This window comes from Botryllus schlosseri, chromosome 3, assembly GCF_051294905.1.
Source record: "Botryllus schlosseri isolate E-star chromosome 3, Bs_hap1, whole genome shotgun sequence".
NCBI classification, from domain to species: Eukaryota; Metazoa; Chordata; class Ascidiacea; order Stolidobranchia; family Styelidae; genus Botryllus; species Botryllus schlosseri.
Window position 1 is genome coordinate 26,462,719 of NC_137238.1, and position 14,217 is coordinate 26,476,935.

A 14,217-nucleotide genomic window follows, 5' to 3' on the forward strand; every position below is an offset into this window, starting at 1 on the left:
GTTTGATGACATAAAGTGGATACTGCGCGTTTTGCGACATTCGTTTAATATGATAGATTGCACTATACAGTGTTTTACATCGCTGATTCGAGTATACAAATATAGATGCCGGGAATGCCAAAACTGCCAAAAATAAAATCTGAAAACTGCCAAAAATAAGTTATTTTGACTTAAATATACCAAGAATAACACGGCCTGCCTATAGCTTTTGGTACCGAATGACGTAGCCTTCACACTGTAGAATACATCACCTGAGTAATATTGAATGGTGTGAGACGTGATATGAACCCGCGAGTTCATATGTCTTGATGTAGACGTATATCACATGTATATGCATAATCTTATGCATAAAGATAAACTTGGAAATGTGGCGGAATGATGAATACAGCGATTTATTGTGATCACAGCAATGACCCTCTAATAACTAAAATTGGATCAATTTTTGACGTTTCAAGGAGGTCTAAGCTGTCCCTTAAACATAATATGTTGAAAAATTGCCATCTTCACTTCGGTTATTATTGATTTAACCTCAATCGCGTCGAATTTAAAAAATAAACGGAGAAAGATACCAAATTTAATATCCCAGCTGCTGAATATCTTCATTTAGGATCGGCTAGCATTTTTAAAATAATGCTATGTCCCCACGTATACCATAGGTTTGCACTGCATATCGAGATCAGAAAAGATCAGAGATTCCCAACGTTAGCGATATCGTCCCAAGTGGGTGATTTTGAGCAACAAGGGGGCGAAAATACCAAATGGGGCGATATCGCGCGAAAATGTTCGAACGTCTAGTGAGATGTATTACATTACCATTGTAAAAAAGTTCAATTGGAGACAGCTTATTCTGGTCATGACGAGACGGTCTACCAAACGGAAAGTAGACGTGGAAACCGGTTTTCAGAGCACCTATACCGCGAGAGATAAAAATTTCAGTCGTGACCGTACCAGAGCGACCCTTTCAAAATATTAATAAGTCTTAACGACAATATGGCTTGATCATGAAAGTGTACAGACTTTCGTATTACACAAATTGGTTTGATGTTACGATATGATTTGACCGACATTTGTTTTCGCTGGAAAGCAACTTGCTCTGATAAGTGATTATACTCCAGCAGAGTAGAGGGAGGTAAAGATCAGGGTCGTAATTGCCACACTCATATTTTTTGATTACGCAATTTCCAGAAATGAATCTAACTGCATTCGCAACTGTGAGAGAACGGTACATTCCTAGTATCGCCTAGCGCCTTCGGAGAACTCTAAGGTGCGTTTGTCTAGGGGTGCGCTACTACACACAGGTATTTCGGGACCAGCCCATTCCGCGCCAGGACTCATGACGTCTTGGCCAGCATGCGGCCGTGCAAAGTGCTTTGCCAAAATGATTTTTTTATTCGTACCCCTTCCCTCAATAAAAATGCACGATTTTTAGAAATTGGCATTTTGTTGTCGGCCAGTATCACGCCTCTATACACCAAGGCATATGCAGTTTCGGCCATATCGGTGAAGTGTGCTACCACAGAAAGACCTTAGCCGAATTGCCGAAACCATCATTTACACCACGGCGATATTTTTAATCATGATTCCGTATATCTTCCGAATTGTATACCAGTGTTGGGATGACCCGAGTCATGACTTGACTCGAGTCAGACTCGAGTCACCTTTTTCGAATGACTTGACTTGACTCGAGTCACTTTGCTAAAATGACTTGACTTGACTTGACTCGGCGTATCAGAAATATGGATTGACTCGTGACTCGGAGCAAAATTCACGAGTCAATTTCAAGTCATCAAGTAATCGATGTCGATAAAAATCACTGAATCTTGCATATGTTCGGATTGTTCGAGAAACGCTCGATTAGAGATAAAAAAAACAACATTGGCATGAATGGCTCTTATCACAACTAAAGGCTTTTTGCGCCACGGACAGGAACAACTTAAACGGTACAGAATGTTCATAATATATAAGGGAGATATAGGTACACATGTGCACATAAAAAGGTTTTACAATATTCCTCACGTCGATCTAACACATTCAACAACATATCGCAGTACTTGTGAAACTGTCAGTAGTGTCCGCATGTCGAAATTTACCTTCTTCGACTCTGCATGGCGACGTAAGCATTCTCTTTGATAGCGGTATTTTCTACAATTCATGAGATAATGCTCTACGGTTTCATTAATACCACATGCTTCGCACAGTTGCGAGTCGATGCATCCAATCTTGTTGAGATGGTAATTAGTCTGCAATGCGTCGTTCTTAACCGCAGCATAATCGAGTTTCCGAACCTTGTGTCCACTTCAGATAGTCTGTCATGTACTGAGGGTCGCAGATCTTTGTACGCTCTCCCAGTATCTGTGGATTGCTAGATTCGGTCCCACTCATCTTTGCAGCTCTTTAGCAAGTATGACCGTACGTCGGCGAGTGGTATGACATGTTTTCGGCGTCTGAGTGTAGGCCTATTAGAGGTTCCCACCCTTGCTAATTGATCTGCAGATTCATTACCGGGTATTCCGGAGTGTCCAGGCAGCCTTACAAACGATATGATGATTTCTGCTGTCCGTAACTGATGATTCAGCTCAATAATGTCATTCACCAGTGCCGTGTGATATAGTCCAGAATGTTTGATCGCGTCCAATGCACTCAAGGAATCGCTGAATATTGCAACTTTCGCGAAACGCTGATGTAACCGTGAGAGCGACCAATCACTTAATAATCGTGCGTTTTACTGAGCCTCCATTGCTCCCTCACAAATAAATTGATCGCAAACGAAGTGATCGAAGCTTACAGCTTACGTTGTCGTAAACTAGTATAGTGAAGTAATTAATCTTTGTTTTACCTTAACCAAACTTCTTGTTTTATTGGAATTGAATTCGAATATACTTTATATTGTCCTCAACCATTGGCGCAGACTCGAATTGTATCATATCGATTTGCAAATGGGTAATGTATTGCTTCCTATCTATTCGTATCTATTCTCTAATTTGACTGGTAACTATAAACTGCGGTGTAGCAGTATTTCGTATATGTGAGCGATACAGCGCTATCTTACGTGTATATTTAACTCTATATTGGTTCATCGGTTCAAAATCAATGACCACCCAATCTGTATTTCAGACAGCTAGCAAAATGCACTGACGTTATCATGCCCCATACTTCGAAAAGGCAACTTGACTTGAATTGTGACTTGACTCGTGACTTGACTTGACTTGACTCGACTTGACTCGAGTCACCTTCAAAAATCGAGTGACTTGACTTGACTCGAGTCACCTTTGAAAATCGATTGACTTGACTTGACTCGAGTCAAAATGTGCAATGACTCGAAATGACTCGTGACTCGAAGGTAGTGACTTGATCCCAACACTGTTGTATACACGGTACACTTATAGGCTTTTCGTAAGTCATTGCTTACGCGGATCAGATGGTGGCGAGATAGCGCAGTGGTATAATCCGCGGCTGCAACACCAATGGGTGCGGGTTCGAGTCCGACCGAGGTCGACTTCCGAATTCCGATACCTAAGTGTTGGAGGTTTACCTAGGCTCCTCCTCGCCACCTCATCCGCGTCAGCGGTGTCTTACAAAAGCCTAGAGGTGGGCCGTGCTATAAGTCGGCAGTTACGGAAAATATGAAGAATATCGGCCTGGTGTAAATGACCATAGCAGTCGACAAGCACCATGAATACCCCAAAAAACAAACAAACAAACGCGGATCAGATGGCAAGGAGGAGGAAAAACAAACCTTGCGCACGGGGAAATGATTGCGGTGTCGACCTCGGTCGGAGTGGCACCCACAACCTAGTAATGTTGCAGCTGCTGACCATACCACTACGCTATCTTGTCACTCGTGGTCTTGGTCATCTGTGTTTCCGTTTTGAATTATGTGTTGATTGTTGATGCTGACCCGGAATTCAAGGTCATGACAGAGATCAGAACATTTTTTGTTTTCAAATCCTTCTACGGCTTCGCAATTGAGATTTGTCGTAAACATGAAACGATACGCGCAAGCAGTTCGTTACTTCACCTTCACTGTTGTATTCCGATACTCTTACATACCAATCATCAACACCAACACTACTCAGGTTTATTACAATTGCATAACTGGTTTAACGTATAGAGGAGGATATATTTACTCGAGAAAACGGAATGAGATATACAGAACAGCAGAAACATTTTACATCGAAATCGATTGCCTGAACCAATATATTTGAACAAGTTTAACTTTTAGTAACAAACCTATAGGCCACACCAGGAGCGCGCTGCAGTATAGGTACATAAAGGCGACATGCCACTGTGGCTCAGTGATTACACTGCTGACTTAGCTCAGGTCACGAGATCACTTCCCTTTAATTGTTGCCGAGAACCTTCCAACTTGCCCGAAAAACCGGTGCCTACCCCAAGCTCACATATAAATGGAAAAAGTTGCGACATGACGGGCACCCGTCTCAGCCCAATCACGACGCGGATCAATATAGGCATTTGTTTGATGCGGCAGTAATCCACACACGTGAGAAGCAGAAAGCTGGAATCCGAATTAAATTTTCGTAACACCGAGGCGAAAGAGCTCGTTTATAGCGGTAACAGAATATAAGTTCCACACTGTACCTATATACAGTGTCATTGGTCATTTTGCGTTAGTTACGAAGATAAATCTTGCAATATCGACTATGGCCACCTACGATTATAACTGCCAATAGTATATACGACCTCTCGACTAAACATACTTTTTGAATCTGCAAGCCTCAGCGATGCTTGCCGGATTTTCATTTCTACTTCTATGTGACATAATTCTGATATATCTTTAAAATCGCTATATTTGTACATCTACTTGGAATTGAGGAGTTATTTACGGTGGTATATTTCTGCTTCTACCGCAATAAAACCGCTGACAGCCACTTGTTCAGTGTTGGCCGTGTTTGAGTTCACGCACTTTTCGTTGATAAATTTGGTGAATTCGGTGCATACGTGGGTATATGAATACGCTGAGAACTGCCCCATAAGTAGCACTGACCTATATGGATGCTTGGAGCATTGTCGTAACTTATGAAGAGCGTATGACAGCGGGACAATTTGCATTAAAGTCAACGCTACGAAGATCATCAAAAATACAATGATGGTCCCTTCCTCTTTTACGTTACAGGCAAAAGCATCTGGTGGTGAATATGCGTCTTCGCTGACGAACCTTATTCCATTCTGCACTTCGCAACGGAATGATCCTTTGATCGAGCACAAATATACGATTTGAAAACCCGAAGGGCAGATGCTTAGTATGACCAACCCAAGCAATAACGAACATCGGTTTTTGTACTTCGAGTACACTGCCGAATCATTCATATCGCGTAATTTGTTCCAGCATTTCATCTCGTATTTATCATCGATATTCGGCGGGATACTTTCGTTGAATTCGCGACGTGAACATTGTTTCAGAAATTCATCTCGACACTCGGAAAATATCCTGAGGTCCGTGGCAACGGATTTACGGTAAAGCCAGTACGAAGCTTGAATGAGAATTGCAAAAAGAACTCCCAGCATTAGCGCGCCGGTAAATGCGTAAAAATATAGAATCGTATGATTAGCACACATTTCATTCACGAACGCCGTTTCAGATGTACTGAGACCCCTGTTAGTAATGTCCAATTGATGTATTCCAGATGTTGTCGAATTTTCCGGTACGCACTGCAATGTCAGCCCACCGAGCGACATATAATTTGGAAACAGGGCTGATATGAAAGTTGCTGTGAATAAATAGCTGCGCCACTTTTCCCAAGTTGGTTTCAAATTCAAGTCGTCCAGCAAATCTTCGAAACGAAAGGTGCCTGTACCAGTGACAGGAGCCAGCATATTGCAACTATGTAACTACATAGACCTACAACAAGAAATTGGACTCGAATGAAATGTAAAGATGACATTTGATAGAGCCATCGATCCTATACCAATCCATATCAACTCATGTCAGACTTTACTTTTGTCAATGTACGTTGTTGTCCAGTTGTTTTGGCTCGCGAGTTTCGAACAGGTGCATGCAGTAGACTAAGTATACAAGTAGGGGAAATGTGGTACCGATGGATCAAAAATTGGAAAATGGTCGCTGGCCCCGAAATGTTCAGTCGAAAACAGCAGATCTTTTGCTGGCTCAGCACTTTGATACAAGCTCTACCTATCGCGCACATATACATGAATACCCGTCTTTTTAAAAAATATTCATGGACGTTCAAAATTTGTTGCTCGAACGTGTCATCGGTCCCCACCCGGTGGATCCAATGACACACGACCCGGGGACCTATGACACATATACCCTAAAAAACTCAAATGTGACTACTTTTCTTGCTCAGTATTATAATCTAAGCTGCTGCAAGCCAAAGAAGAATGTTTGGTTGCAACTGTCAAAAAATAGAATAAAAATTAACTCAAATGTTGTCATAAAATCACGTTTCGATTTAGGCTTGAACTTATAAATTTGTGGGTACATACACATTGCCCGAAAATCGACAGTGTGACTTCCAAATACCTCGTTATAGCGATAAAACATCATATGCAATTATTACATAAAGATTTTCTGTACGTAGGCATGCTTCACTTGTTTCATGATTAGTATGCTTGATTATTTTGCTTGATTTGGCTATTGTATCATCGGTCCCCACCCTACGAATTTTATACATGAATCGAAAAAAAGTCCACTCAAGGAAAGTACTGAAAAAAATAATAGGTGCCATTATATAGCCTGATACAAGCCCTACACTTCACAATAAAAATTATTGCTGGTTTGTTCGTGTTGAAGGTTACAAAGAAAAATGTATATGTCGATCTAAATTTAGTTTAGACCCCCCAAAACAAAAATCATCTGTGAGAGACCCCATAGCTCGCCCACGTCGAATTCTTTTGTATGTGAGGAAAGATTTTGCCAGCATGCAATCGTAGACAAGTTCACGAAGCGTAATCATGGAATTATCATAGAGAATTTTCAAAGTATTTTCGATCCCAATGATCAATCGGTACCACATCTCCCCTACATCATCGTTAGTTACCAGAGCACTCAGTCCTAGAATAGAACGTTATAAATTGCTGAATCTACCATGTCGTATCAATGCGGATATGACTCCCGTGACCAAAAGGTTTTTAATGCTGTTGTTGTTATTCCTATTGTTATTGTTGCTGTTGTTACTATTATTGTTGTTGTTATTGTTGTTGCTGCTGTTGTTGTTGTTGTTGTTGTAGTGGCATTCATGACGTATTTCGACTGCAATGAGCGTGTACACCAGGTTCATTTTGATTTCGGCTCTGTCGACTTGTATCACGGTCCACTGCTAGGCTTTTACAACACACCGCAATTCATTGGAAAAACTAATGTCACTTTTGGATTCCACGACATAAAAATACTCTAAAACCGTTGAAACTGTCGTGGCACCAAAATGCGTGTTGACTAGTGTTATTGATTGAATGATTTATTTATTTATTTATGTTGTCACATCAGTAATATCCGATTAGGGCAGGGGTCCCCAAACTTCTTTGGTTGCGACCCCACCTCTCAATTTGGCGTGTTGGTTACTAATATAAAATGGTAAGCACCTTCGCCCAAACCGATTAACGGCCTTTGCGTGAAGCTATAGTGATTATAGTGTACGCAATGGAAATCATTAACTCGTCAACCGCCGTCCTTAGATTAGGAAAATAAATAAAAACTTTAACCACGTATATAGAGGTTTTTTGGAACGATTTCTCTACATGTCCACGTAAGGATACCGAAGAACTTTCAAAACTACGCTGTAAACACAAGGCGTATTACTTAGATATTTGGTCCAGGGGGCGTATACTTTTAGCAGTTGACTGGAGGCAGCTAATTTGAAATCGCTAGGTGCATGTTCGCGATTGACGTAATATGATTGATGACGTCACAAGTAAGTGCAATTACAGACATTGATTTCAGCTCCCGTGGTATCTGGGCTATTTTGGTCAGTTGGCGTGACAATTTCACTTTTAAAGATGATGGGAACATTCGCCCAAACCACTTTCTTCTTTGCAAAATCCCAATTGTATAATGTAAGTATTTATGGCTGTTACACTATCAAGTAGAAGTGGAAGTGGTTTTCAATCATGGTCACTAGAGTAAGTAATGTAACTATTCGAAACATGGTTGATTACGCCATCAAGTAATAGTAGGTGGAGTTGGGGCAGAATGGTTCATCGTGAATATTTAATAGACCCGACAGGAAGAATATACATCGCTTCGATGATTCAGTAGTGTCATTCTAGCCGTAATTCTGATGCGGTTTTATTTCATCAGGGTCGCTGTCTTTAAGAGAAACTGCCGATTTACTGAATTTTGCTAACCTGCATAAATTTACATAGCTATCATTCGATCGTGTTTTAGATAGGTATATAGCGCTCATCATGCTTGAAATTAGTACACAGCTTAGTCAGTGCAGTTTGTATTCGCCCTGTATGCTATTTTAGGTGCAGGATTGCGATTTTAAAGGTGAGAAGTGGGTGGACAACTGAGACAATATCGTTGGTTGCACAATGTTCCGTTAATATATAATGACAGATTTTTAAAAAATTTATAAAAATCGACAGAACGTGAGCAGAAGCAACATCGTTACCAACAATCAATTAAATAAACATATATTGAAGTGTCAAACAATAATTGGTGAAAATTAGGGTTGTTATGCAACCCCTTCCCATGCGAATCGAAGAGCAGGCAGCGATCTTCATGCAAGCTTCATTACGATTCCAAACTTCGGGATATAAACAAAATCTGGTCTTGGATATCTACTGATCCATCCTTTTGTTCAACAGTTCTCAGTTTCTTGTTAAGTGAGGATGATTTTTTAATACTGTCCTATTTTACTCCATCACCAGTCAGCCACGCCGGGCACATGAGGAAAAAGGTACGTTTTTCAAGTGGCTGTGATTTCGTTAGTCTTAGTTTTTTTCAAATATTTTTTTTTTTTTTGGAAATGTGCATTTCATATTGATCTATCGTTTTGCTCAAGCTCGTTGGTATTACTGGATTCGGATTAAATTTTCGACTAAAAATGGTTTTGGCCCATTGTGCCCCACTTTCCCCTACTTTATTACGGATACCGCCTATGAGCTACTCGCGTTCCCTTGATGGCTTGTCAAGCTCCTCAAATTGACACCAATGTCTATACAATCGCAAGAACGAACAAAAGGAACAGATGGTTGAATGAGAATGAATTTTGCAAAACAGTCTCCGCCCCGTCGGAAGTATAGTAAGATATACGGATTACCATTTCGTTGAAATATGTCTTGATATTCGAATAGCAAGGCATGTTTCAGAACCTCGCCTATCTGTCTACTATCGCAATAACACTAATATTACGTCCCGCTGCACACGCGTGACTCGCCGACTGTTTACATCTGCTCACCGGAGGTACAGCTCTTAAAGAGAAAGAACTCTTGATAAATATTACATACATGATGCATTAGCGATACGCTGAATTGTTGATATGTACATACTAGAAGTAATATATAGAAAATGACTGAACAGCCTTTTTTTCTTCTCGCACATGACTCGTACAATCAGAGCACGGCACAATCTTACTTGTGTCGACTCAAAAGCATTTCGATTTGTATATCATTGTGAGTTTAGATACAGTTTGCAATTGTTGCCTTCGCTGTGCATAAGTACCGTAATCTGGATAGGAAAAGCCAACAAATGCATGGGACTCCAGAATTGCTATTGTTTAAACTAAACATTGGGAAAGTATTACCGTGTGGTCATATACATGGCGTTGACGACGTCGATTACGGCGTATATTATCGCTTGCGACGTACTAAACTAGCATCTAATGAGATATTTTGGGTTGTTTTCAAAACAAAAATCAATTTAAAGCAAACATGATTAAAACATGGCCTTTGTTTAAAACATGCTTTTTATTGCTTGTTCGTTTTTTTTTCTAACCCGTGACGTCACGCATATTCAATTGTGACGTCATAATGAATTAATATTCACGATTGAAAATATAGGGTAAATATAGCTGCTTTGACTAAATAGGCTTACAACCACCGTCATATACGGACAGAAATATCTTTAACCAGGAATACATCGTCCTGTAGCAATTTTACGGTCGGCGGTCATCATCATCAGAACATTCATTCCGTACCAATGATCTATTGAACCGACTATTCCGAGGGCTCCAACCATGCCATAACGTATGCATCGGCTATATCGGGGGTAATCGTCGTCCATAGGCTCGTACTACATGCTTTTGGAAAGTATTTACAAAATTATGGCATAATTATATATTAATATATAATTCTTTTTAAATGACGTTTGTTTGAAAGCCTGTTTAAAACATGTTTTAAACAACCATTTGTTTTAAATGCAACTCTAGCCCTATCCCTCTTTAGGTAAGCGATTATATTACATAATGCTATGCTGATATATATGTGTAAAATCAGTGAGAGTGGATTGGTTTCGATCTAGATGTGAATCGTTCCTAATGTCATCTCAATACACCGACCAATGCGAATAGGGACGTTAGCTCAAAGCATTCATTGTTTTCTCACTATGTATGTACACTTGCACAGTGGATAGTTGGGCGTGATCGCTGTCAGATCGACTAACGTAGTTCGCGAGCCACATGCGGCCCCCGAGGTCATATTTTGCGGCCAGCGACTTGATGAGATAGTTCGAAAGAATTCTAACAAAAGCATTTTGAAATGCTGAAATTGATTACTGTTTCAACATATTGTTGTTGTTGTTTCAAAATAAACTATACTCCTGTGCCCAACATCAATATTCCTCGCTAACTAAAACGGCTTTGGCGATAGCAACAGCATTCTATTGAGGGAGAATCAGCTGATATGAATAGGCAATGGGCATGGGCATATTTACTTGTCGTGCAATGACCCAAACACTACCAAGGCCGATAGACGATTAGAAAACGGCTCTGGGCTTCGCCATAAAAACAACCGTAACGTGGATACGGTCTTTCAGCTATAGTTACGTCTCTCGCTAGCCCCATTATCGACCTCCTAGTCGCTGAACAGCGTTGCCAGGTATCGTGCACAGATCATAGTGCGGTATAAAATGAAATTGATGATCATTATTTTTGTTGTATTTGTGTTCCTCTGAGAAAATATTACTGCTTTTGTGGAAAGTATGGCCATAGCTTATGTTAGGTAGCACAGCGTGGTACTGATATGACGCTTTAAAACGTTGTTGCTAAGCTATGCGGCCTATTTTACATCGATATTGAATTCATGCGGTCCGCGTGCGCTACGAAATTTGAAAAGTGTCTCGCGACCCGTTTTGAGTTGGCGACCCCTGGTCTAACGCCTTGAATATTTCGAATCTGCTTAGCGTTGGCATGTCATTTGCAATGAGCATGATGAAATGATGCTGACATCAACTTCGAAACATGCCACCATGACTTCATATCACATATCTCGCAAAATTTCAATATTACTTAGGTGGTGTATTTTATCGCAACTATGCTACTTCATTTAATACTTTTCGCTACAGCCCAAGACAATACTTGACTCATTATTATCACCAAATTAGACCTTGATCTGTTTATCGAGAGCTACGAGAACGTATACTGCATCGATGGCATTATCCTGCGATATATGTTACGTGAATCCGCTCATAGACTCTTCTAGCACGACGGATGTATCTTATGACCGTGGTATGGGCTCGATGACAATCTTTAAAATAGTATCGATATTTATTATGATCTCTTCGGGAGGCTCATATTCCACCAATATCAGGCGTTTGTCGTCACATTTCTTGATTTCCTCAATGGGAGTTAACAGTAAAGTGATACTTGCTATAATCCCGCCTGTTGCACACATTTGTGATTATAGCTAGAATAGCATAAATACACCCCATCAACACGCCGCTGCCACGGTTAATATTTACTGCGAATATGCATAAGTGAACTACTATGTTATACCAGTATGTGAGTTTGACAAATTTAAATGTTGAATTACGAGTTAATAATGAATCTAGACTTCCTGATCACAGCCCCAATTAGATCGTTTCAGAAGCTCTGCAGTGTGAACGCCCAAATCGTCCATTAAAATTAAATGTCAATTTAGATATAATAATGTGAAATATTCAAATCTACGTTTAGGATCGCCTATTTTTTGAATGATGTCTCTGTGCGTATACTATTGGTCTGAATAGGTATATAGTGAAGATTATTCTGAGAAATTGGTAAGCATACCTAACATAAACTCAAGTTGTTTTAGAATTTAAATGAAGCACTAACATCGAGTTCGAGTTCGTCGATCTTGCGTGGATTTCTCTTCGGTCAAAGATCAATACAAATATGTGTCATTGATGACTCAATACTGCTTTGAGAGTTCTCCTGCGATATGGTAGAGAAGTTTTTGCTGAATGTGAAAATTTCGAAATATTATGCCGCAGCGATACTTTGGTGAAAATAATTTCGAAATTAGGACATAGTACGGAATACGCTAAGGTGTGCAAATTTTTGTGGAGCTGGCGAGATTTCGATAACCCTGGGAGGCAGCAAACTGCATTTGCGGGTTTCTAGATGCAATGCCAATTTAAACATAGGAACAAGTGGACGGCGGAATATAGCCGGATCTTGCAATACTAAACAGCCGATCCAGGGGAACCGCGGATCAAGACAAAAAACCGCAAATCCCAACTGCATGCGTACCGCCTAGCAGGCGGAACTTGCAATCATGAGTTTGCTCTCGGACTTCAACAGTTGTTGAAGTTTGTATTCCATTTCTCAAATTTTGTAAAGAATTGTTTTTATGAAATCAAAGAAACATTCTAGCAGTCCTGGTTGTCCCCGTAGTCCGTAAAATAACAGAACAATGTTGATTGGAGCGCCACAAAAAACAATTCAAGTATTTAAATAGATCAAGAAATGGCTATTTTGACTATTTAAGATTGACGGCCTACAAGTCAGCGAACTTCAGACGGCAGCGACCATTGTTGCGTAATCAATATAACATGCTGAAGACCTTGAATTCGTCGCTAAAACGTGGGGCGAGTCGTGCCGGAATGACGTCACTAATATTCAATTATAACGCCGCAGGTGATTGGCATTGTTCTATGGCTGCTTGTCAATTGCAATTTAAAATATATGGTCGATATGACTCCCACGAAAAATTTCCCGTAAAAATGTTTCAAGTATGTGAGACGGGTTGTTTAACTGAAATGTACCGCGACTACCAATTTCCCAGACGCCCACGTATATGTACCGCAGTTGTATTCATCGATAAACCTACAAGTATACCCTATAGGGCTTTGGAGCAGTCGAAAATTTGAACTGCTCCAGCTCCAGCTCCTGAGCTCTCTTTTATCATAAATTAGCTCCGTCTACAGCTCCGGAGATAATTGATAAGCACTGATCAGGCTCCGGCTCCAGCAACTATATGATTCGGTTATAGCCTTCGCAAGGAATCGTCATTTTGTTGGGGTATGCAAAGTCCTGTGACGTGAAAATCACTTCGTGACGTCTGTCGATAACGTCATATCGGAATGAGAACGCACTTTACTCCATGCCATTGAACGGAGGTCTCAAACTCAAATTGGTTCGCGGGCCAATTTCCTAATTTTGATGTCGCCGCGGGCCGCGGGCCGCAGCCCTATTATAATAGGAGTATTCAATGCATAATATCCAAGTGGGCCTTATTTGACGCCAGGCTTCCACAAATATCATGAAAAATGTGATTTACTATGATACTATTCACGTTTGGCACAAATTTATTTCAAATATTTGAATAAAATATATTTCCCGTGCCCCCTGTATGATTTCAACACAATTTCTGATGGAAACTATATAAAAATCAGAAAGCCCATTCACATGAAATCGCGAGAAGCGCGAAGAATATTTTCCAGTTGAATAAATTGGCTCAGAAAACATTCTACAGCATATAGGCCTATTTCCACAATGCATCTCGTACCCCCTGATGTGGTCCTTCGTACCACGAAGGGGCTACGGACCCCTAGTTAAGAATCCCTGGGATAGAAATGACCAATCGCCGAAGAATCCATTGGTGGTACAGCTGTGGAACGTACCACTACCTTATTCGCCCCCGATAATAACATGGATAAAGAGAACAAACAACACCAAGGGTGTAACCAAATATACGTCACGGGGGCCACAGAATGCTAATGTTTTCCATACAGACCTGATTAGATATCTATATATATACCTTGGGCAACGCAAGCTACGGGCTTTTGAAATATTACTATTCCCCATGGCAGTGTTATAG